General features: G+C 49.2%; 1 long non-coding RNA gene across 1 annotated transcript; it reads left to right on the top strand.

Annotated features, from left to right (window-relative positions):
- Positions 1–585: 585 nt before the first annotated feature.
- Positions 586–5,285, top strand: LOC128840578 (uncharacterized). The gene is made up of 2 exons (XR_008445670.1): positions 586–1,754; positions 3,733–5,285. It is a non-coding gene; the product is annotated as an uncharacterized LOC128840578 (long non-coding RNA).
- The last annotated feature ends 15,924 nt before the right edge of the window (positions 5,286–21,209 follow it).

Here is a 21,209-nt window from a genome sequence, read left to right as displayed (position 1 = left end):
TTACTGGCAGGCAGGTTACTACTCTTTTTAGGTTAAGGGCTGTGTGGAGAGTCTTTCCTTTGACTGCAACAGGATTGAGCCCTCAGTGCTGAGATCTTGATTCAATCCCCACTCATAACTGATATCTGTATACATGCAATCATTGGTTGTCATACATACATTATGTTCCCACCTTTGAAAATTGACTCCCTAATGCTGTTATGTTTGAAGTGTGGTGATTGATCATATTTATCCAGACATCCTTATTCATTTATTCCCTGGTTTCCATGTAGTTTGTGTCACATTGTCCAGGCTTAGTCACATGAATGTTTTCCTCATGTCAGATCAAAATACACCAGTGACTCTCATGACCCTTCTGAAGGTTCATATAAACAGCCTCAGACATCTGTATTTCTCTTGATATACATTTAGGCCTCTTATTGGATCTTTATGTTGTTTGTCCAACATTCAGACACTCTACCCGGTAGTTCAGCAGCGAGCGATCGAACTTCTGGGTTCGACTTATCGCGTCTTGTCTGGACGAGATAAGTCGAACCCGGAAGTGCTCGCCGTCGACTGTGGTACTCCAGCTAGATGAGAGGAGTACCGCGGAGTCGACGGGGGAGCCTGCCTGCCGCGTGTGGACCGAGGTAAGTTCGAACTAAGGTACTTCGAACTTCAGCTACGTTATTCACGTAGCTGAAGTTGCGTACCTTAGTTCGAATTAGGGGGTTAGTGTAGACCTGGCCTGAGTCTTACTTGATTAGGAGCAGAAGAGGAAGTGTGTTAGGTTTTCCATTTCATAGCTGAACCAACAGCAATGTGTCCCCTCCCCTCGCTAGCCAAGGCATACCCTTGACTTTCCGCAAATATACTAACAGAATAGGGGAAGCAGCAGCAATGTCAGGCACTCAGGTAACAACTGTACCAGTGCCAGTTTTACTATGTGTGTGTCACATGAAATAGGGAGAGCTGATTTCATAAAAGAGTCATTGAAGTGCATTTGCTAAGCTACTTGCCTGTGTTTTGTCTGCTTGTTAATTTCAATACAGAATGCTTTTCTTGGCCCTGTCTTCTTTCTTTCCCTCTTCCAGTGATCAAGCAGCTTCAAAAGAATTTTATCTGATAATACATCAGCAGGTATTGGAAATGTATTCTTCTGTTGCTCTGGAAACAAGAACTAAAGCAAGATAACTTTGAATGGTTTGACATAAAAGGTCCATACTTCAAGGGTTTTGCTTATACGTAGATAGAGCTTGAATTAATATATTAATGTGTTTTCAGGCAAATCTGTTAGATAAAAACATTTTTAAAAATCAAGGAAGGAAACTAGTCACTGGGTAGGTCAAATCAAGTAGAGTTTGCCACACTGCTGCTTTGTACAACAGAAAGGAAATATGCATTTTAGTTAGCTAGGACGTGTGTGATTATTAGGTACTGCACAGAGATTGAGTTTGTCTGTGTAGCAACAGCTTTTCCAACCAATCAGCACAGACAAGTTAAAGTTGGAAGCGTTTGTCTCACTTCCTTTTCCCCTTATAATCTGCCTATTTTTGTCCCCTCCTCCACTTCAACCTCAAGGAAATTAATTATGGTTAGAGTGTGTTTTATGCTATAGAATTTAAGCATCATATAGAAAGAGCAGTCAACAATTCAAGCCAAACTTGTTTAGTCTTTCAGTTGTGGCCCATGATGTTTGCAAGGTGTAAGATTGTGTGTGACTTACCCCTCCTGCCCTAAATTCCTATGCCCTGGAAGCTGCAGGAGTCAGCAAAGTAAGTACCTAGAATTTCATGCATGCATGTTTGTCAGAGGAGGTAGTGGATGAAGGTTTTGCTGGCCCTCATTGCAGCTTCCCACTCTTCCTGATTTAACAAGGCTACAGTTAGGGGAGAGACAGCCTGACCCCTCTATTGCAACCTATTGAATCAGGAGATGTGGGAATTTATGTGCCACAAGAACAAACTAATGCCTCACACCATATGACAGTGGAGCATGAGCAGTGAACATAACACTAGCGTTAGTGGGGTGCCCCAACCACGGGGGCTCCCGAGTTCGGAGGGTTAGTGCAGTTGGCCCTCACAGTAATCCTTGCATTGGAAGGAAGTGAGGCAACCTAGGAAGTGAGTAATGCAAGTTCTAAATGTTTGAATTGGGAAATTGTCTGTTCTTAGTGTCACCTGCCTTGTACTCAGGGACAGTCATATGCGCTCGAGAAGGTGACTGGGGGAGCCCTGAGTCCCTTTACCCAACCACATTAGTTCTCAGACAGAGATAAAGTGACCTTTAGCTTCTAAAAAAACGATGTTTTCAGTTGCTCTCAAAAATTAACCACATACACCCCTTCACTCCACCCCCACCTTAACTGTCAGAATCATTTGACAAGGCAGGGAGAGCTAAGCAGCAGGTAGCAACTCTGTTGATTCTTTGTTTCAGTAACAAAGTCCAACCTTGAGTAATAGCAGTTGACTTTTCAGAGAAGATCTCCATGTTATCTCTTGAAACAGACAAGTTGTTAAACAGACACTCCCTGTATGCTGCCCGTGTAGCATTTTTGGCAAGGGTTTCAGTTCAAGTTTATGAGATCTCTTGCCCCACATACCCATTTGCATTTGTTTTTAAAAAGTGATCTGCCCCAGAGATTAAAATGGCAGCCTGCTGCTCAGCCAGCCAGGCTTCAAAGTGAGAATATCATGGTTGTGACTGAGGGTATGTCTACACTACGAAATTAGGTCGAATTTATAGAAGCCGGTTTTATAGATATCGGTTTTATACAGCCGATTGTGTGTGTCCCCACATAAAATGCTCTAAGTGCATGAAGTCGGCGGACCGCGTTCACAGTACCGAGGCTAGCGTCGACTTCCGGAGCGTTGCACTATGGGTAGCTATCCCACAGTTCCCGCAGTCTCCGCCGCCCATTGGAATTCTGGGTTGAGATCCCAATGCCTGAATGATGCAAAACAGTGTCGTGGGGGGTTCTGGGTACATATCGTCAGGCCCCTCCCCCTCCATCAGAGCAACGGCAGACAATCGATTCGCGCCTTTTTACCTGGGTTACCTGTGCAGACAACATACCACGCCAAGCATGGAGCCCGCTCAGCTCAGCTCAGCTCACCATCACCATATGTCCTCTGGTTGCCGGCAGACGTGGTACTGCATTGCTACACAGCAGCAGCTAATTGCCTTTTGGCAGTAGACGGTGCAGTATGACTGGTAGCCATCATCGGCGATCTGGGTGCTGGCAGACGTGAGGCTGGCAGATGTGGGGCTGCATTGCACACAACAGCAGCCCCCTTGCCTTTTGGTAGAAGATAGTATATTACGACTGGTATCCGTCATCATCGTACTGCAGTGGCTGTCAATCATGGGCACCTGGGCAGACATGCTCAGTCCTATTGAACTGTCTTGACGATGATGGCTATAAGTCGTAGTATGCTATTTTCTGCCAAGCACCCAGAAGATGCCGAGGGCTATCAGTCTTGCTGCACCGTCGTCTGCCAGCTTAATATGTAAAAAATAGATTTGTTCTGTATTAATTTGCTTCCCCTCCCTCCATGAAATCAACAGCCTGCTAAACCCAGGGTTTTGAGTTCAATCTTTGGGGGGGCCCAAATTCTGTGTGACAGTTGTTTGTGTTTCTCCCTGATGCACAGCCACCTTTGTTGATTTTAATTCCCTGTACCTGTACACCATGTCGTCACTCACCCCTACCTCCCTCCGTCCGTCAGATACTAGTTTCGTGCCTTTTTTCAGACCAGACGCCATAGCACTGGGATCATGGAGCCCGCTCAGATCACCGCGGCAATTATGAGCACTATGAACACCACGCGCATTGTCCTGGAGTATTTGCAGAGCCAGGACATGCCAAAGCAAAACCAGGACCAGCCGAGGAGGCGATTGCAGCGCGGCAACGAGAGTGATGAGGAAATTGATATGGACATAGACCTCTCACAAAGTACAGGCCCCAGCAGTGTGCAAATCATGGTGTTACTGGGGCAGGTTCATGCCATGGAACGCCGATTCTGGGCCCGGGAAACAAGCACAGACTGGTGGGACCGCATAGTGCTGCAGGTGTGGGACGATTTCCAGTGGCTGCAAAACTTTTGCATGCATAAGGGCACTTTCATGGAACTTTGTGACTTGCTTTCCCCTGCCCTGAAGCGCCAGAATACCAGGATGAGAGCAGCCCTCAAAGTTGAGAAGCGAGTGGCGATAGCCCTGTGGAAGCTTGCAACGCCAGACAGCTACCGGTCAGTCGGGAATCAATTTGAGTATAGTGTGCTGCTCCTGATTTGTTTGTGAGAAGTGAACATTCCCCTTCTCTAAAGAGCATGTTAACTGAAGGTTATGAGCAATGTTTCTGGTGTTTAATTTTCATTAATGTTCTATTCAAATATGCTGTAGTAAGTCCTTTTGTTAATTTCACTCAGTAATATGGGATGTTGTATCACTCTTTCAAAATTTCAATAGAATGAGTAGCCTTTTTTTAAATGAGCAAATGGAATTAATCTTTCGTTGCTATCATCGTGGTAAAGGACAGGCAAGTAGATTTTTTTACCTGGGCTGGCATGTGACATTTTTGCAAGGTTGCATTTATAGACACATTATTTCAAGCAAGGAAATAGGCTGGCTTGCATTAGTGACCTGTAATTTAGCATGATTGTTGTTGAGAATACCATCTCACATTTCCTTCATGCCATAGAGTTCTCAATAATCAGCAAGGCCGCTAGGTGAAGATGAAAAGATATAACCACATGTGATATTACTAATATGCATGAAGCCACACAGTACTAATGAAAAGGAAAACAGCCATTTTATATCCACAATGAACATTACATCCACAGATGTTATAAGCCAGACAAAATGCTATTAGTCCAAATGAACAATAATGTGAACTGTGTATCAGAGGCTGCAACATAACATAATATGCCAGGTTTTACTGTGTTACTTTAAGCGAGGTGCACTCTAAGCAATTATTAATCTAGCATCCAGACTTTACATCATGGGGTCTGTAATATTTTACTGGCATTTGACTGATGGGCTCATCAATGATTGAAGATTAGATCTTTCAGTGTTTACAAACTGAAGTAGCTAACTCCACCGTGCAGAAAAGGTCACTGTCCATCATATCTCCTGCTCTGGCTGCAGTGTGTCTGTTTTTTTGTTGTTTTTTTCAAAGGAAAACCAGTTCTGCCAAGTGACTCTTAAAGCAAGGTTGTTTTTAGCATTTTATTGTTTTGATTATTGCAGGTAACTGATGTTAGATTTTAAAAACTAGCACTAAAACCTCACCTGAGTTGTCTAGATGATCCAGCAATAGCATTTATTCTCTTGTATAGGAACCAGTCTCCTCCTCCCTGCGCCAGCAACACTTTGGCAAAAACATACACAGTCCTGGGATGGGTAAAGCTTTTGCTGCACGAATATTAACCCTTCTGGATGATCACAATTTGCTCCCTCTGTAAAAAAGTGTAGTATTATGGTGGTCAGACAGAAACAGTCGTTACTGCGAGAGAAACATGTTGGTACAGAGATCTAGAGCAGTGGTCTCCGAACTTTTTTGATCGCACACCCCTATCAGTAAAAAATTTTTGAGCACGCACCCCCTGCCACAACGAAGCGCACACACACACACACACACAAAAACGCCGCTCGGACTCTTGCCCGAATTGCTGAATTGATCTAGAGATCCACCCTGAAAACAGATCAGAGTGTAATATCCATGAGACCTGGGGATCTGGAATATTTGCCTGCTCTCACATACCCTCTGGGCAAGTGTCTCCCACTTCTCTGTACTGGGGTTCCCATTCACCCATTTATCTTTCTCTATTAGAAACCTAGAACCATTCTTTGAAGGGGAGAAATTTTTGTCTCTCCAAACATAAACCTCTTCTTGTCTTTTGGGGGCTCTAGTTCCTGATTCCCCAGAAAGCCCTATTGTGACAGGGTGCTAAGCAGAAAACTGCTTAGCCAACCCTCTGTCACTCCAGCTCCAATTAAGGGAGGTGAATTGGAGCTGGGTAGATCACCTGGCCCTGATTGGGGAAGCTGGAACAGCTGCTGCCTCATCAGACTGGGGCTGGATAAGCCAGGAGAGGAGCTGGGGGTGGGGTGGGGGATGGATGGATGCGCCCTCTCTCCTGCTGGTGGACTGTAAGAAGGGGACTATGTGTATGGTGGAAAGGGGGTGGGAACACAACCTGTAAATAAAAGCACCAGGTGAGCACTGCACCAAGGCCTCTATGTGACTTTCTCAGCCCAGCAGGGGCAGAAGCCAGGAGGGCCCTGCAAATACCCCATTATTCCTATCTTTTGGGGGGGGTCTCCCCACCACCTCCATCCCCAATATGAATGTTAGCCACACTGCTGTTCCAACAATCCTTGTCTCCTGCTGATGGGCATCTTACTTCTCCACAAGGAAGTGGAGTTTTCAGCCAAAAAAGCCCCCCCCCCAAAAAAAATTCCTTTATAAAAAAATCAGACAATTTATCCACCCTGTGCCTCATTAGGGTCAGCCAGCAAAAATGTTGCAGGTGCGTTTTAACTGGCTAGAAGATATACTGTTGTGTTTGATCTCCAGACTCCACTAGATTCCTCCCCAGGCAACCATGTCAGCCACACAGAAGCACCCTAAAGCAGAATGTGTTAGTAGACCAAGTTTTGGAAAACAGAGGAGGAGACCAGTCAGAGTCGTGACACTGGGCCAGTTCTCCAACATCCTCCTGTGACCCTCTCTGCCCTGAAGAGCAGAGACAGAAGAAAGGAAGAACAGCAGCAGGAGGAGCCACACACGGATTGGCAAAGGACAGTTACCTGTTCCGTAACTGGCGTTCTTTGAGATGTGTTGCTCAGGTGTATTCCACAGAAGGTGTGCGTGCTCGCCACGTGCACTGGTGCCGGAAGTTTTTCCCTTAGCAGTACCCGTAGTGGGAGAGCCCTGCTGCGACCCTGGAGTGGCACCTCTATATCGCGCCATAAAAGGGGCTGTGCGCTCCCCCCACCCTCAGTTCCTTCTTGCCAGACAACTCCGACAGAGGGGAAGGAGGGCGGGATGTGGAATACACCTGAGCAACACATCTCAAAGAACGCATTACGGAACAGGTAACTGTCCTTTCTTCTTCAAGTGACTGCTCATGTGTATTCCACAGTAGGTGACTCCAAGCTATACGTGATGGAGGTGGGTAGGAGTTTAAGGGTTACCAGGGTGGAGCACCGCCCTACCAAACCCGGCGTCATCCCACATTTGGGAGACGCTCGCATAGTGCGATGAAAAGGTGTGGACAGAGGACCATGTAGCAGCCCTACAGATGTCCTGAATAGGGATATGAGCCACGTAGGCAGCTGACGAGGCCTGAGCTCTCGTCGAATGAGCCTTCACTATAAGAGGCGGGGGGTAACGTGTGTATGCACGAGGTGATCCAGCGGGAGATCCGCTGGGTGGAAATCGGTTGCCGCCTCATGCGCTCAGCCAATGCAATGAAAAGCTGAGGGGATTTCCGGAATGGCCTGGTCCGGTCTAGGTAAAAAGTCAGCGCTCTACGCACACCTAGCATGTGCAGGCGTCGTTCCTCATTGGACAGAGGACTGGGAGGAAAATGTCCTGATCAAAAAGTCGAGACTATCTTTGGCAGAAAAGCCAGGTGCGTGCAGAGCTGGTCCTTATGCCTATGGAAGACTGTATATGGGGGTTCAGAGGTCAGAGCCCTAAGCTCTGAGACCCGGCGAGCTGAAGTGATAGCCACCAGGAACGCCACTTTCCAAGATAAGTGGGATCAGGAACACATGGCCAAGGGCTCAAAGGGGGGACCTGTGAGGCGGGAGAGGACTAGGTTCAGGTCCCAGAGTGGGACCGGGGGTCTGGCGTAAGGGAATGCCTGATCCAGCCCTTTTAAAAACCGGGATGTCATGTGGTGGGAAAACACCAAGTGGCCCTGCATCGGGGGGTGGAAAGCCGAAATGGCCGCAAGGCGTACCTTGACTGAGGAGGGCGCCAGCCTTTGGGTCCGAAGGTACAGGAGGTAATTGAGGATGAGTTGGATAGATGCAGAGGAGGGGGAGGAGCCCCCTCCCTTGCCCATGTGGAGAACCGATACCATTTGGCCAGGTAGGTTCGTCGTGTGGACTGTTTCCTGCTCTCAAGCAGAACCTAACATCCTCAGAATACCTCCCCTTCTCCTTGTTTAACCATGGAGCAGCCAGGCTGTCAAGTGAAGCGCAGTTAGATTGGGGTGGAGGAGACATCCTCCCTCCTGGAAGAGGAGGTCCGGTTGAAGCGGCAGCCTGCATTGGGGAGGGGCACTAAAAGTTGCAGGAGGGTCCCGTACCAGTGTTGACAGGCCCAATCCGGGGCTATCAGGATAATCGGTGCCGTGTCTGCCTTCACGGGCTGTAGGACCTTGCCTATCGGGGAAGGGCGGAAAGATGTAGAACAGGTGGCCCGACCATGGAATTAGGAACGCGTCCAATATTGCCCCTTCGCCCTCTCCCGCCCTGGAGCAGAACCGAGGGCAGAGGCAATTCTGGACTGTGGCAAAAAGATCTACCTGGGGAGTGCCTCTCTCCAGGAAGAGCCTCTTGGCCACCTCCCAGTGTAGAGATCACTCGTGCTGTTGGGAGAAAACCCCGCTTAAGTGATCCCCGAGCGTATTGCGCTTGCTGGGCAGGTGAAAAGCCCTCAGAAGTGGGCTATACTGAACTCCCACAGGAGCTGGGCTTCCTGGCACAAGGCCACGGAACGTGTGCCCCCTGGCCTGTTGATATAATACATTGCGGTCGTATTGTCCGTGAGGACTCTGACCACCTTTCCCCCTAGGTGCCGGCAGAAAGCCATGCACGCCAGGCACACCGCCCTGAGCTCCCTGACATTTATGTGTAGGGACAATTCCGAGGGCGACCATCTGTCCTGGGTTTTGAAGCTCCCCACATGGCCATCCAACACCAGATCTAGTGAGGGTGGGGTCTCCCGGAAGGGGATACCATGAAGCATGTTGCTCGGGAGGGACCACCATTGCAGGTTGGCCACTACACTGGGTGGCAATGTGACGACCTTGTCCAGGCCGTCCCTGGACTGGGAGTACTGGGAGGCCAGCCAGAGTTGGAGGGGCCTCATCCTGAGCCTGGCGTGTCGCACCACTGAGGTACATGCTGCCATATGGCCTAGGATTTGAAGACACACCCGTGCCGTCGTCACAGGGAAGGCCATGACTGAGGCAATGAGACCTTTGAGCGTCTCGAACCTGTCCTGGAGGAGGGAGGCTGTGGCCCCACCGAGTCTAACAGCGCCCCTATAAAGTGTATGCGCTGAACCGGGACTAACGTGGACTTGTCCTTGTTTACCACTAGGCCTAGACTCGTGCAGGTATCTAGCAGGAATTTCATTTGCGCCTGCACCTGGGACCGAGACCTGCCCTTGAGCAGCCAATCGTCCAGGTAGGAGCAGATCTGCAATCCGTTCCTCCTGAGGTGGGCTGCCACTACCACCATGCATTTGGTAAAACCCTGGGGGCTGTGGAAAGGCCAAAGGGAAGGACCGTAAACTGATAGTGGTCTCTCCCTACCAGTAAGCGGAGAAAGCGCCTGTGGCCCTCGAAAATATGGATATGGAAATACACATCCTGGAGGTCCAAGGCTGCGAACCAATCCCCCGGGTCTAGGGATGGAGCATAGAGGCCAGGGACACCATACGGAATTTGCAGCGGACCAGAAACTGGTTGAGATTCCGCAGGTCGAGGATGGGCCTGAGCCCACCTTTTGCCTTCGGGATCATGCAATACCGGGAGTAAGACCCTTTGCCCTGGAATTCGTGAGGTACCCTCTCCACCGCGCCTAGGGTGAGGAGGCGCGTCATCTCCTGATTTAGAAGGAGGGTGTGCTCCGGGTCTCCGGGGACATCGCGGGACGGAGAATGGTGGGGTGGGGGTGAATCGAACTGCAGCATGTACCCCTGGAGATGGTACTGAGGACCCACTGGTCTGACATTATACGGGACCATTGCACTCGGAAGGCAGATAAATGGTTGCCAAAAACCAACTTTATTAACTAGGGGGCTTCCCTGGCAACAGGCCCAGTGGCCCCCCGCAAAGACTCAAAAACACCTTTTCCCCTGCCTCTTGCCTTTCAAGGGGCCAGGGCGTGGGACCGAATGGGACTGGTGCTGTGACCTGCGCCTCTGGTCCCTAGGCCTCGTAGGCGGGGGCTCGTATCTGCCCCTTATGGGGGGAGCCGAGGGCTGCGGCCTGGGTTTGTCCTTGGCTGGCGGGACATACAGGCCAAGAGTCTGCAGGGTGGTGCGGGAGTCCTTCATCCCGTGCAGACGAGTGTCCGTTTGGTCCGCAAACAGGGCCTTTCCGTGAAAGGGCAGGTCCTGCATAAGGGACTGGGATTCCACGGACAGCCCTGACAGCAAGAGCCACGACGCCCGTCGCATGGAGATAGCTGAGGCCATCGAACGAGCCGCAGTGTTGGCCGCATCCAACGCTGCCTGGAGCACCGCTTTCACCGCTACTGCACCTTCGTCGACTAGAGCCTTGAATTCCTTCCTGTCCTTTTCTTGGAGGGAAAGCTCAAATTTCGGCAGAGACCCACCCAAGTTAAAATCATAGCTGCTCAAGAGTGCTTGATGGTTTGCCACCCTGAGCTGGAAACTCGCAGAAGAATAAACTTTTTTCCCAAAAGTGTCTAGTCTCCTGGCGTCTTTATCCTTGGGGGTGGGGGTGGGCTGGCCGCGGGCTGGCTGTGTCTTTTACGGTGGTTGACAGACTCCACGACCAGTGAGTTCGGGGCAGGATGAGTGTACAAGTACTCCTGCCCCTTTGTTGGCATGAAGTACTTCTGCTCTGCCTTCTTAGAAATGGGCAGAAGAGAGGCAGGGGTTTGCCAGAGCCCGACAGAAATATTGGCTACCCCTTGGTGAAGTGGCAGGGCCACACGGCCTGGTGCCGAGGAGGACAGGACATTAAACAAAGTGTCCAACGGCTCCTCCATCTCCTCAGCCTGGAGCTGGAGATTTGCAGCTATGCGTCGGAGAAGCTCTTGATGAGCCTTAAAATGCTCCTGCGATGGAGGGGGCGGCGCCACTATGGGCTCATCCAGTGCTGACGAGACGACCGGTACCGCCCCTAGGGCGTCGGGTGGTACCATTGGGTTGCACTCTGCGTCTGGGTCCGGGCGTGGTGCCGGTGGTTCGGTACCCGAGGACTGCTCTCGGTGCCAAGATGGGGATGCCAAGTGGACCTGGGACGCCCCAGCCACTGAATGGGGCCTCGCTGGTGTGGGCGCTTAGGGCCACGGTGCCCACTGACACCACCGTCCTTGCCAGAGTGCCCCTTGCCACTGAGCCATCTGAGGTTCTAGGAGAGCTGCTTGCTCTTGAGGGACAATGCGGCCCGGGGAAGGACAGCTGGGAGCCGAGGCCGAAGTTACCGAGGAGTGCACGGTGCCGTACGAGCGGCTGGACCGGTCCCCGCCATGTCAGCTCCGACCGCGGGATTTGGACCTCGACGACAAGGAGATGTACATGTCGGAGGAGCTATGTCTGGAATCCCTTCGGCGACCGTGACTACGACGCCTCGGTGCCGGTGCTGATCGGGATGCACTCCGAGTATGGCGCGCCATGGTATGAGCGGCAGTGCCGATGGCGTCGAGATCTGCTATCACTCTGAGTGGAAGAGTAGCGTCGATGCTTTCTGTCCCAGCGCCTGCGACCCCTCTGGGCAGAGGAAGACTCCAGAGACTCGCTCTCAGGTGACCCAGTCAACGGAGTAGAGATCTGCCACAGGCTATGGGAAGGCCCCGCAGATTGAGCCTGGACATCAACCTCCGACCTGGCAGTGGAGGGTTGGTGAGCGCCCAGCGGCGGCTTCCCTCGGGACTGGGAGCCTGACTCGGGCGGCACGCCCGGCACCGGCAGGATGAGGATATCACACGCTGCCTGAGCTGCCTCCGGCGTCAATGGCATCCTCAACACCGGAGAGGCACGCGCGGACAGGGCCGGACTACTCCGTTCAACGCGAGTCAGAGGTCTGGGTCCCGAGAGGAATCGTGGGCTGCCCAACTCGGGTCCGGCCTCACCCCTGTCCTTGTCTCGGCGCCGCTTGGTCTTGCCTTGTTTCTTAGTGGGAGAGCAGTGCCAACTGGTGGATGGGGCTTCGCTCCACACCGAGGATGCGGTGCCCGGCGCTGGGTCGGGTCGGCGCGCCGGTGCCGGGGCCAATGCCAGCTCCATAAGCAGGGCCCAGAGTCGGCTATCTCATTCGCGCTTAGTCTGGGGCTTGAACGACTTACAAATTTTGCAGCTCTCACTTCTGCAAGCCTCACCCACACAGCGAAGACACTGAGAGTGTGGATTGCTTCTGGGCATGGAATTGTGACAGGAATCACACGACTTGAAGCCTGGGGCTCGGGGCATGCCCCGAGTCAGGCCACTAACTATAGAAAACTATTTACGGTCGAAGATCATACTACTAAGGATAGATGCTACAGCAATGCTGGAGCACAAAGTTCCGACTACCTTCACTGGCGGCAAAAAGGAACTGAGGGTGGGGGGAGCGCGCAGCCCCCATTATGGCATGATATAGAGATGCAACTCCAGGGGTCGCAGCGGGGCTCCCCCACTACGGGTACTGCTAAGGGAAAAACTTCCGGCACCGGTGCACGTGGCGAGCACGCACACCTACTGTGGAATACACATGAGCAATCACTCGAAGAAGAACAATAATGCCCTCAGACAAATATGGAGGGCTAATTGCCAACATTTAACTGACTAGAGATGAGCAGCAGGAACAGAAATGCCAATAGCAACAGACACTATTCAGGAGAGATCTCAGAGTAGGGAGCATCAAGGAGAACTGTTGGGTGCTTGTAGGGATAAGCATCTTGACCTAAAACTGGAGCAAGCAGCAGTGAAGTTGAAGCTTTAAAAGTAATTATATATTTTGATACCCCAGTCACATGAAACTTGGAATGACTGGAGCAGCTGGAATCTCAACATAAGAATATAAATTAGTTATCTTTACAACAACTAAACAAACAGTAAGAGAGAGTGGAGGCTGGTAAATTGAAGCATGGTTTCTCACATATACTTTGGTAGATTAATCTTTTAACCCATTTGTCATTGCTCTTAATTCCCCTTCTCTGCTTTAAATTTCAGAGAGATCTTTTTAAAAACCTCCCTTTTACTTTCCCCTCACCTAGTTTTTAGCTCTCCTGCCTCTTGTCTGTGTGCCAAGCACTGCCCTGAACTGCCACTGCAGATATCCCCTCCATTGTTTCATTGACAGAAAGGGGGTGCTTGGATCAGCTGCAGAAAGAAGGGAGTGGTTTCACAAGTGGTCTCTTCATTGTGTTTGTTAATGTCAGCCTAAGGTGGTAGTACACAATGCTGCTCCATATCATTGGTTTAGACGAAAATGAGAGAATCCATAAGAAGCTGTTATCTCACTACCCACTCTGAGACAAGGCTTTCTGCCCTAACATAACAATATGAGTGCATCATACACCCAGTTTCATTCAACCTCATTCTAATAATCTTCATTAACAATTATTTGGACTTCCATTGAACTATGGTAGAGTAGGTGTGTGGCAATTATACAAAAAGGGCCATATTTTTGGAGTTTAATGTATCCACTGTACACACACCCACATCATATATAATTTGAAAGCTATGTATGTTTGGATGAGGAATGATATGGAGCTATCAAGTGGTGACATAAACCTGTAGGCACAATGAAATAATGGTACCCAAAAGAAGAAAATGTCAGTTTTTTGCTCTGTTCCAGAAAGACTGCAATGTGACTATGACCACAGTTTTTATTAAGTTAATTTCAACACCTTAATGTGGTGTTTACTAGTGAAAGCTACCAAACAACAATGAATTAAAAGATTTTTATTAGTCTTGCATGGGCAAGTTTTTCCTCCCAGAAATTATGAAGCTGTTTAGTGCAGGGCAAAAATGGCAAATATAAACATTTTGTAATATAATAATATGAAATGTTTTCAAATTGCATATTCTTATTGTCAAAGTATCTCACAAGTGATTATAATAGTTTTCTATATTTTCAATTGAAATTTGTTGATCAGATAGTCTCACTCTGCACGAGTAGCAGTGGAGTGTGTACCACGGTGTATACTGCATAGTGGATAGATATAAATGTATGTGAATTTCTAATGTAATGCTTCTCCATTTGTAAGCTTTTGTACATACAATGTAGCATCTAGTCTGCCTGGTAGAAGGTTTTAATTTGTAATGGCCTATGCATGCAGTACTAGCCTTAAAAATATTCTAGAAAGTAGTTTAATTCAGTGACACTTATGCACAGGTCAGTATTAGTGTTAGAGATGATAATACACAGTTTCATATTATGAATAGGCAAAAGCTATGATAGAAAGAAGTGGCCTAACAAGAAGTAGTGAAGACAAAGTACACAAACAAGTCATTGCTTCTGCACTGAAGAGGGATGAAGAGCATGTTACAGCTCTTCCAACCATGGCATCAACAGGATGACAAATCCATTTGACCGTGAGTCACATCCAGAGGTGCTTATGAACATATCTGCTGGACTGCGTGTAACATCAGACGTACAAGAGTCTCTACTGACAGCAGCAGATGATGGTAATGAACAAATGGAGAGGTTTGTGAGAGGGGCACTTTATTTGTGGACATGGTCAAGAAGACAAAATTTAAATCTGGCAAGGCAGGGTCTATCAATCCAGAAATTGTTTTCTGCAGACCCCTATTCTTAGCAAGATTCAGAGGTGATGTTTCAATGGCAGCTGTTCTTATTCACCCAGGTAGGACCTGTAACTATGTCCCTCTGCCATGCTGATGGACCAATGGGAAGAACAGACAAAACTGAATTAGGGCATCAGCTGAAAGCTCAAGCTGAAAAACTCCATAAGCTAAGAGCACACAACAAAGAAAGCAGAGAATACATCAGAGATGCCATGGCTGTCTGTGAAGATATAAGGAAACCATTCCACTGAAGTCAGAGACTGGCAGCTACCTGGCTGGCGGATTAGACCTGCCCCCTGCACCTGGGAAAAGCCCTACAGGCTTAACTGGCTGATCCTCATAAAAGGAGGAGCAAGAAATGAAGTGGTTGGGGGGCTGCGTTACCTCCCAGAAGCTGGAGCAATTGCTTGGAGGAACTGCTCCAAGAAACATGGAGTCATTAAACTAACAGAAATGAATGCAAATATTTCAAGTGATCATTTTAACATGTTCATGGTGTGGTTGTTTATTCCCATCTCTATGGTAACGGCACCACTTGACAGCTCCATATCATACTTCATCTTAAAGTAGATATAATAAGCTTTCATATGTGTGTGTTTAGAAAGGGTACATTAAGTCAACCGCATCAGTGGTTTCTGCCACTCACCTAGCATATTGCTTATTAAAGTTTTTTTAAATACTTCCTCCCTGCCCAATATTGCCAGACCCAAGCAGCCAGAAATCATTATCAGGCCCTAATAAATAATGAAATTGATTTTAAAACAATGATTTAATAAATAAAATTTGGGGTCCTTAGATTAATAGATTAGATTTTTCCTTCCGGAGTTCAAGCTTTTCTCTGAAACATTTTTAATGGAAAGCTGAGATTCTCATGTAGTCATATGAGTCTCGGAGCTAGGACTTTAAAGAAACCACTACATCTAGAGTTGGCAACACTGCGCTGGGTGCTCAGCAGTATACTTTGGAAAATTGGGCCACTTATTTAGGTGCCTAAATATGTTCTTGGGGAAGCCTTCCTTTCCCTTTCTTGGAGACTACTCCTATGCATTTATGTTTGTGGTTTCCTGTTTCACAGTTTATTGAGATCACTCAACAGTGGTTAATCTGGTGTCTGGTGTCACTGCATTCTGCTTTTTCCTGGCAGTGCAGTGGAGAGACAGCTGCAGAAAGACAAGCTAAGAGTTAGCTTCTGCACACACTTGAGCCTCTTTCACATCCACAACAGTCACAGCCTCTGAAAAGATGTCAAGGTACAGTTATGGCACTGAGCTATCTTATCTAAAAACAGCCACAGATAATTTAAGTGGCTAACTTTAGTTAAAGAAACATGTTGTTAAAAATAGTTTTCTAAAGTTCCAGAAGTGCAGATAGCAGGGATAAGCAGCTACACAGATCAGGATATTATCCATCAGTTACAAACATTTTATAAAATCAGTGTGACACTTAAAGAAATGCAATTACCTGTATTATATACTCAATGTGTTAGGTGACTGAAGGGACATGGCCTTTGTCCTTGTGTCTTTCACATGTACTCTTGTGTGTTTGTATAGGATGGCCACTTACACTTGCTTGTCTGGGTTTAGTCCCTTGGGCTCACCTGTCCAGTGCTGCACAGTGCCTGGGCATACAAAACAAAGTTTTCCCCTTGATTCTGCCTTTAAATGATTTTACCACTGGTGATGCAGCACCTTTTTTACCACACAAATCTGATCCCATAACAGATATCCAGTATGTAAGGGCTTATTTCAGTGGGTTCATTTACCCTGTATTTCATACAGGGGTATTTATAATGTTGCTTTGTTTATGACTCCAGAAATAACAGGACATAACACATTATGTGTCTTAAAAATGCCCTGCCTTAGCTGGCTTGCATATGGGCTATGAATACAGACAAGTAGCGAACTGCAGTTATTGCAAGGGAGGAGAGCGTAACAGACAGAGCAGCTTTTGAGCAGAGGGCCTCTGTTCAGGGAATACCTCAACAGGGCTATTTTGTGTGTGACATTTAACTTTATCAGAGAAGTTTGTAGGTGCAGTCTGAAACAGCAAATATATTAATGCTCTCCAAATCTAGCCTTCAGCTGAAATTTGAATTGAACAATAAATTAAAGCCTTGATCCTGCAGCCTTTATTTAAGGAAGGTCTTAAAAGGTATAAATGAGGAAAAATTTGACCCACTTTCTCTAATTGAAAGCAACTCATCCTTTAGATTTTTTTTTTTAATTTAAACCCCACCAGTTTATTTGACATTCACTTTACATTATTTGTTAGTCACAATAGCCATAAATCCTGTTGTCCCATGTCCTCCCCTCGTGTGTGTGTGTGTGTGGTTTGTAAGGTCTGTCAGAAATAGGCAAACTAATTCCCAAAGATGTTCGGTTCTACTCCTTTGATCCAGACCACAAGTGTGGATCGAGCATTCCATCATATTCTGCCATTGCATTAGGGATGTACCAAATATCCAAGTCCATACTGTGTGTGTTTATGTTATGCGTCACATATGTAGCGTCAAGCCAAAAGGAAGCACTTTGTGAAACATGCTGTGGTAGCAAAACATAAGAAAGGGAAACCTGTATTCTGGTCATTGTCTTTTTTTAATTGTGAGGGGAATTAGGAAATAATTCTATTACTTGGATTTGACATCGGTGTGATTAACACCAAATACCAGCACTTGGTGTGTTAGCAGATTTAAAAAAATTTTGATCATCAAGTTTACCTTTGAAAGTATGCCATTTCTGAAAGAGGGTTGCATTGTTGTCTAGGCAGTGACCAATAATTAGGAGAGAGAGGGTAGAAGAGTCAGGGGACATGTTCATGTATACTAACAGACATTGCTCTATAAGTCTTGGTTATAAAAATGTTAAAATTAAAACCTGTTAGCTCGCACAGATCAACAAACATCTGTACATGGTTATGATCTTATCTGGCAAGCTATATTAGAAAATATACTTGCAAAACCTCTCATTTTAGACTGATGCTTTGTTTTAACTTTATTTTAAAGGCCAATTTCCTCTTTTTTGAGGTAGTAGCCTAAAAGAATAAGCACTGTCCTAATTCTCTTTAAGCCCTATCATCTATGAGAAATAGTTTCTGATCAGCTGGGACTAATGATTTCCTGCAGGGCTATGAAAGTATTTAGAGGGGGTTATGCCCTCCAAAGACAGAAATTTAAACACCCAGATACCTGTGTACTGCAGCATTTCAGTCTGAATTATCCAGTGAAGAATATGAAATCTTAAAGCTTTCACACTACTGTGTCATCAGCTGAAACATGCACCAAGAATTCACCTAAGGCTCTTCTAAGGATTTTGCAAAATAACTACTGTGTTTAGCTCTAGCTAAGTCTCCCTAGGCAAAATAAATTCCTTCAGTCCTCTGCAAACTTGCTGAAAACCACGCCTCATATAGCAATGTATACCATTTGTCAAAATGTCTTCTGTGCAGTTGAAAGCTTCATCTTTTGGATAAGAGAGAAAATCGAACACCTGTCCATATGCGGTCATTAAAGATCCCGTGGCACTTTTTGTAGGACTTAGAGAGATGTTATACTGGTGTCCAGGACAAATTGTTAGCCACTTCTGACCTAATTTCCCTTTGCATTTTGAATTGGGTATGATTTTCCTCTTCACTTTCTGTCCTACATTTTTTATGTAGTGTTGCTGCATAATATTGAACAGTTTCAATGTTTCCTGTTGCACAGGTAGCTGTATTTTAGAGATTATTGAAATTATTTCTGTATACATACACAGGTGTATAATTCTGACCCTTCTGAAATCCAGTAGGAATGTTGCCATTGAAATCACTGGGAGCAGCCCTGGATCCATAATTTGTGAGGTGGCTTGAAAGCCCTTGGGATGGCATGTGCTATAGAAATGCTAGTTGTTGTCACTATCCCCTTCCTCCCCCCCCCCCCCCAACAGGGAATGGGAAAAGCAGAGGGCAAGCTGAGAAAGTAAGAGGGGGCAAAAAGGGGGCGGGGGGGAGATTGTTTTTTTAGATTTTAGTATATGAGACAGTCACCAACTATTTCTTCATTATTTTGTTACTTGCATACAATACCATGTACACAGTAGAGCAGTGATAGCTCTTATACATGGTTGTCATCAAGACACCATTCTATGCCAACAAAGGAAGAGGGATTTTTTCCACCTGAAAACTGTACTACCGAGCTATGTGATAGACTGCCTCCTCCCCCTCCATCTCACCCGCCTCTCTTGGTAGTGTATACCACTGTTTTAAAGTATAGTCATATGACAAAAATAAATCTCCTCCATGATTCTGGTATCCTTGAATCCTGATGGCATCAAGCAGGAGTAGCTAAAATGGTTCTGATACCAGTGTACACAAGGTGTCTCTCTCAGGAAGCAGTTTCAGGTATGTGTGTGTGAGACCTATTTTGTTTTGGCTGGTTTTGTTTAAGGATATGCTATTTTCCTTACCCTTATTAAATGCTGTCTACACAAGATATTTTTCTGAAAAGCTTTCCACCAGTGGTATCAGCAGGAGCCACCAGCATTTTATTTTCTCCACAGTGTTGTATGGGGGGCTTTGAGTAGTGTTAGACCACATGGCTAAAACACCAGAGGCTGTGCAAACACTAGCACTACCCCATAGGCAACATGTAGTATAGCTGCCCCAGTGTTAGCCAAGGTGGGAAGCAATTTTTTTTAGAAAGAAGGCTAGGGTGCAGACAGCCTAACTTGATGACTAATTGCAACCTTGCTTGCTGTTCCTAAAATGTTTCTTACTCTGTCCTGTCTCCTCTGTGGTGTTCCTCTTGTTCAGTTAAAAAAAAGCTATATTTAGAAAGCTATACTAAATAACTTACTGTTATAAGAAACCCATTACAACAGCAAGCAAATTAATGGATTAAGCACAATACAAAACCTCTTTTAATTACCTTTCTGCACCTGCTTGCAATGTATTAGTCTGAATTGTGAACTGTGCATTTATTTGTTTTAGTCTCACCTTTCATATATTTTTTTTTACAGATTTTGTAATATGAATATTTAGTCTAACAACTTCCAACAGATCTCAATGCGTGAGGAATAGAGTGTGGTAAACTAATACTAGGGTTACCATACGTCCGGATTTTCCCGGACATGTCCGGCTTTTGGGGGCTCAAATCCCCGTCCGGGGGGAAATCCCCCAAAAGCCGGGCATGTCCGGGAAAATCGGGAGGGAGGGCTGGGCCGGGGTCGCGGGGCCGGGCGCGCGGTGCCGGGCCGGGGCCGCGGGGTCGGGCCGCCGAGGGGGTGCGCTGGGCCGCGGGGCCGGGAGCCGGGGGGTCGGGCCGGGAGCCGGGCCGCCGGGGGGGTGCGCTGGGCCGCGGGGGTCCGCGGGGCTGGGAGCCGGGGGGTCGGGCCGGGAGCCGGGCCGCTGGGGGGTGCGCTGGGCCGCGGGGCCGGGAGCCGGGGGGTCGGGCCGGGAGCCGGGGGGGTGCGCTGGGCAGCGGGGGTCCGCGGGGCCGGGAGCCGGGGGGTCGGGCCGGGAGCCGGGCCGCTGGGGGGTGCGCTGGGCCGCGGGGCCGGGAGCCGGGGGGGTGCACTGGGCAGCGGGGCCGGGAGCCGGGGGGGTGCGCTGGGCAGCGGGGCCGGGAGCCGGGGGGTCGGGCCGGGAGCCGGGGGGGTGCGCTGGGCAGCGGGGCCGGGAGCCGGGGGGTCGGGCTGGGAGCCGGGGGGGTGCGCTGGGCAGCGGGGCCGGGAGCCAGGGGGGTGCGCTGGGCAGCGGGGCCGGGAGCCGGGGGGTCGGGCTGGGAGCCGGGGGGGGTGCGCTGGGCAGCGGGGCCGGGAGCCGGGGGGTCGGGCCGGGAGCCGGGGGGGTGCGCTGGGCAGCAGAGCCGGGGGGTCGGGCCGGGAGCCGGGGAGGTGCGCTGGGCCGCCAGGTCGGGCCGGGAGCCGGGCCGCCGGGGGGGTGCGTTGGGCTGCGGGGCCGGGAGCCGGGGGGTCGGGCCGGGAGCCGGGCCGCCGGGGGGGGGGTGCGTTGGGCCGCGGGGCCGGGAGCCGGGGGGTCGGGCCGCGGGGTCGGGCCGCCGGGGGGGTGCGCTGGGCCGAGGGGTCGGGCCGCCGGGGGGGTGCGCTGGGCCGCGGGGTCGGGCCGCCAGGGGGGTGCGCTGGGCCGCCGGGGCCGGGAGCCGGGGGGTGCGCTGGGCCGCCGGGGGCTGGCCGGCAGTGCTGGGCGGGCCGGGGGTGGTCGGCCGGGGGCCAGGGCTGGCACCCCAGGCCCCGAGCCGACCCAGGCTGGAGCCGCCGGGGGGGCCAGCCTGGGCCGCACCTCCTCCCCCCACACCCCCCCTTACCTGCCCAGGCTTCCCGCGAATTAAATGTTCGCGGGAAGCAGGGGAGGGGGCGGAGACTTTGGGGAGGGGGCGGGGCTGGGGGCGGGGCCAGGGCCCCGTGGAGTGTCCTCCTTTTGGAGGCACAAAATATGGTAACCCTACTAATACTGTAGATCAGCGGTTCTCAACCAGGGGTCCGGGGCTCCCTGGGTGGCTGCGAGCACG

Source organism: Malaclemys terrapin, chromosome 7 (assembly GCF_027887155.1).
Source record: "Malaclemys terrapin pileata isolate rMalTer1 chromosome 7, rMalTer1.hap1, whole genome shotgun sequence".
In the NCBI taxonomy this organism is placed as follows: domain Eukaryota; kingdom Metazoa; phylum Chordata; order Testudines; family Emydidae; genus Malaclemys; species Malaclemys terrapin.
This window is presented reverse-complemented; position numbering and strand designations above follow the sequence as displayed.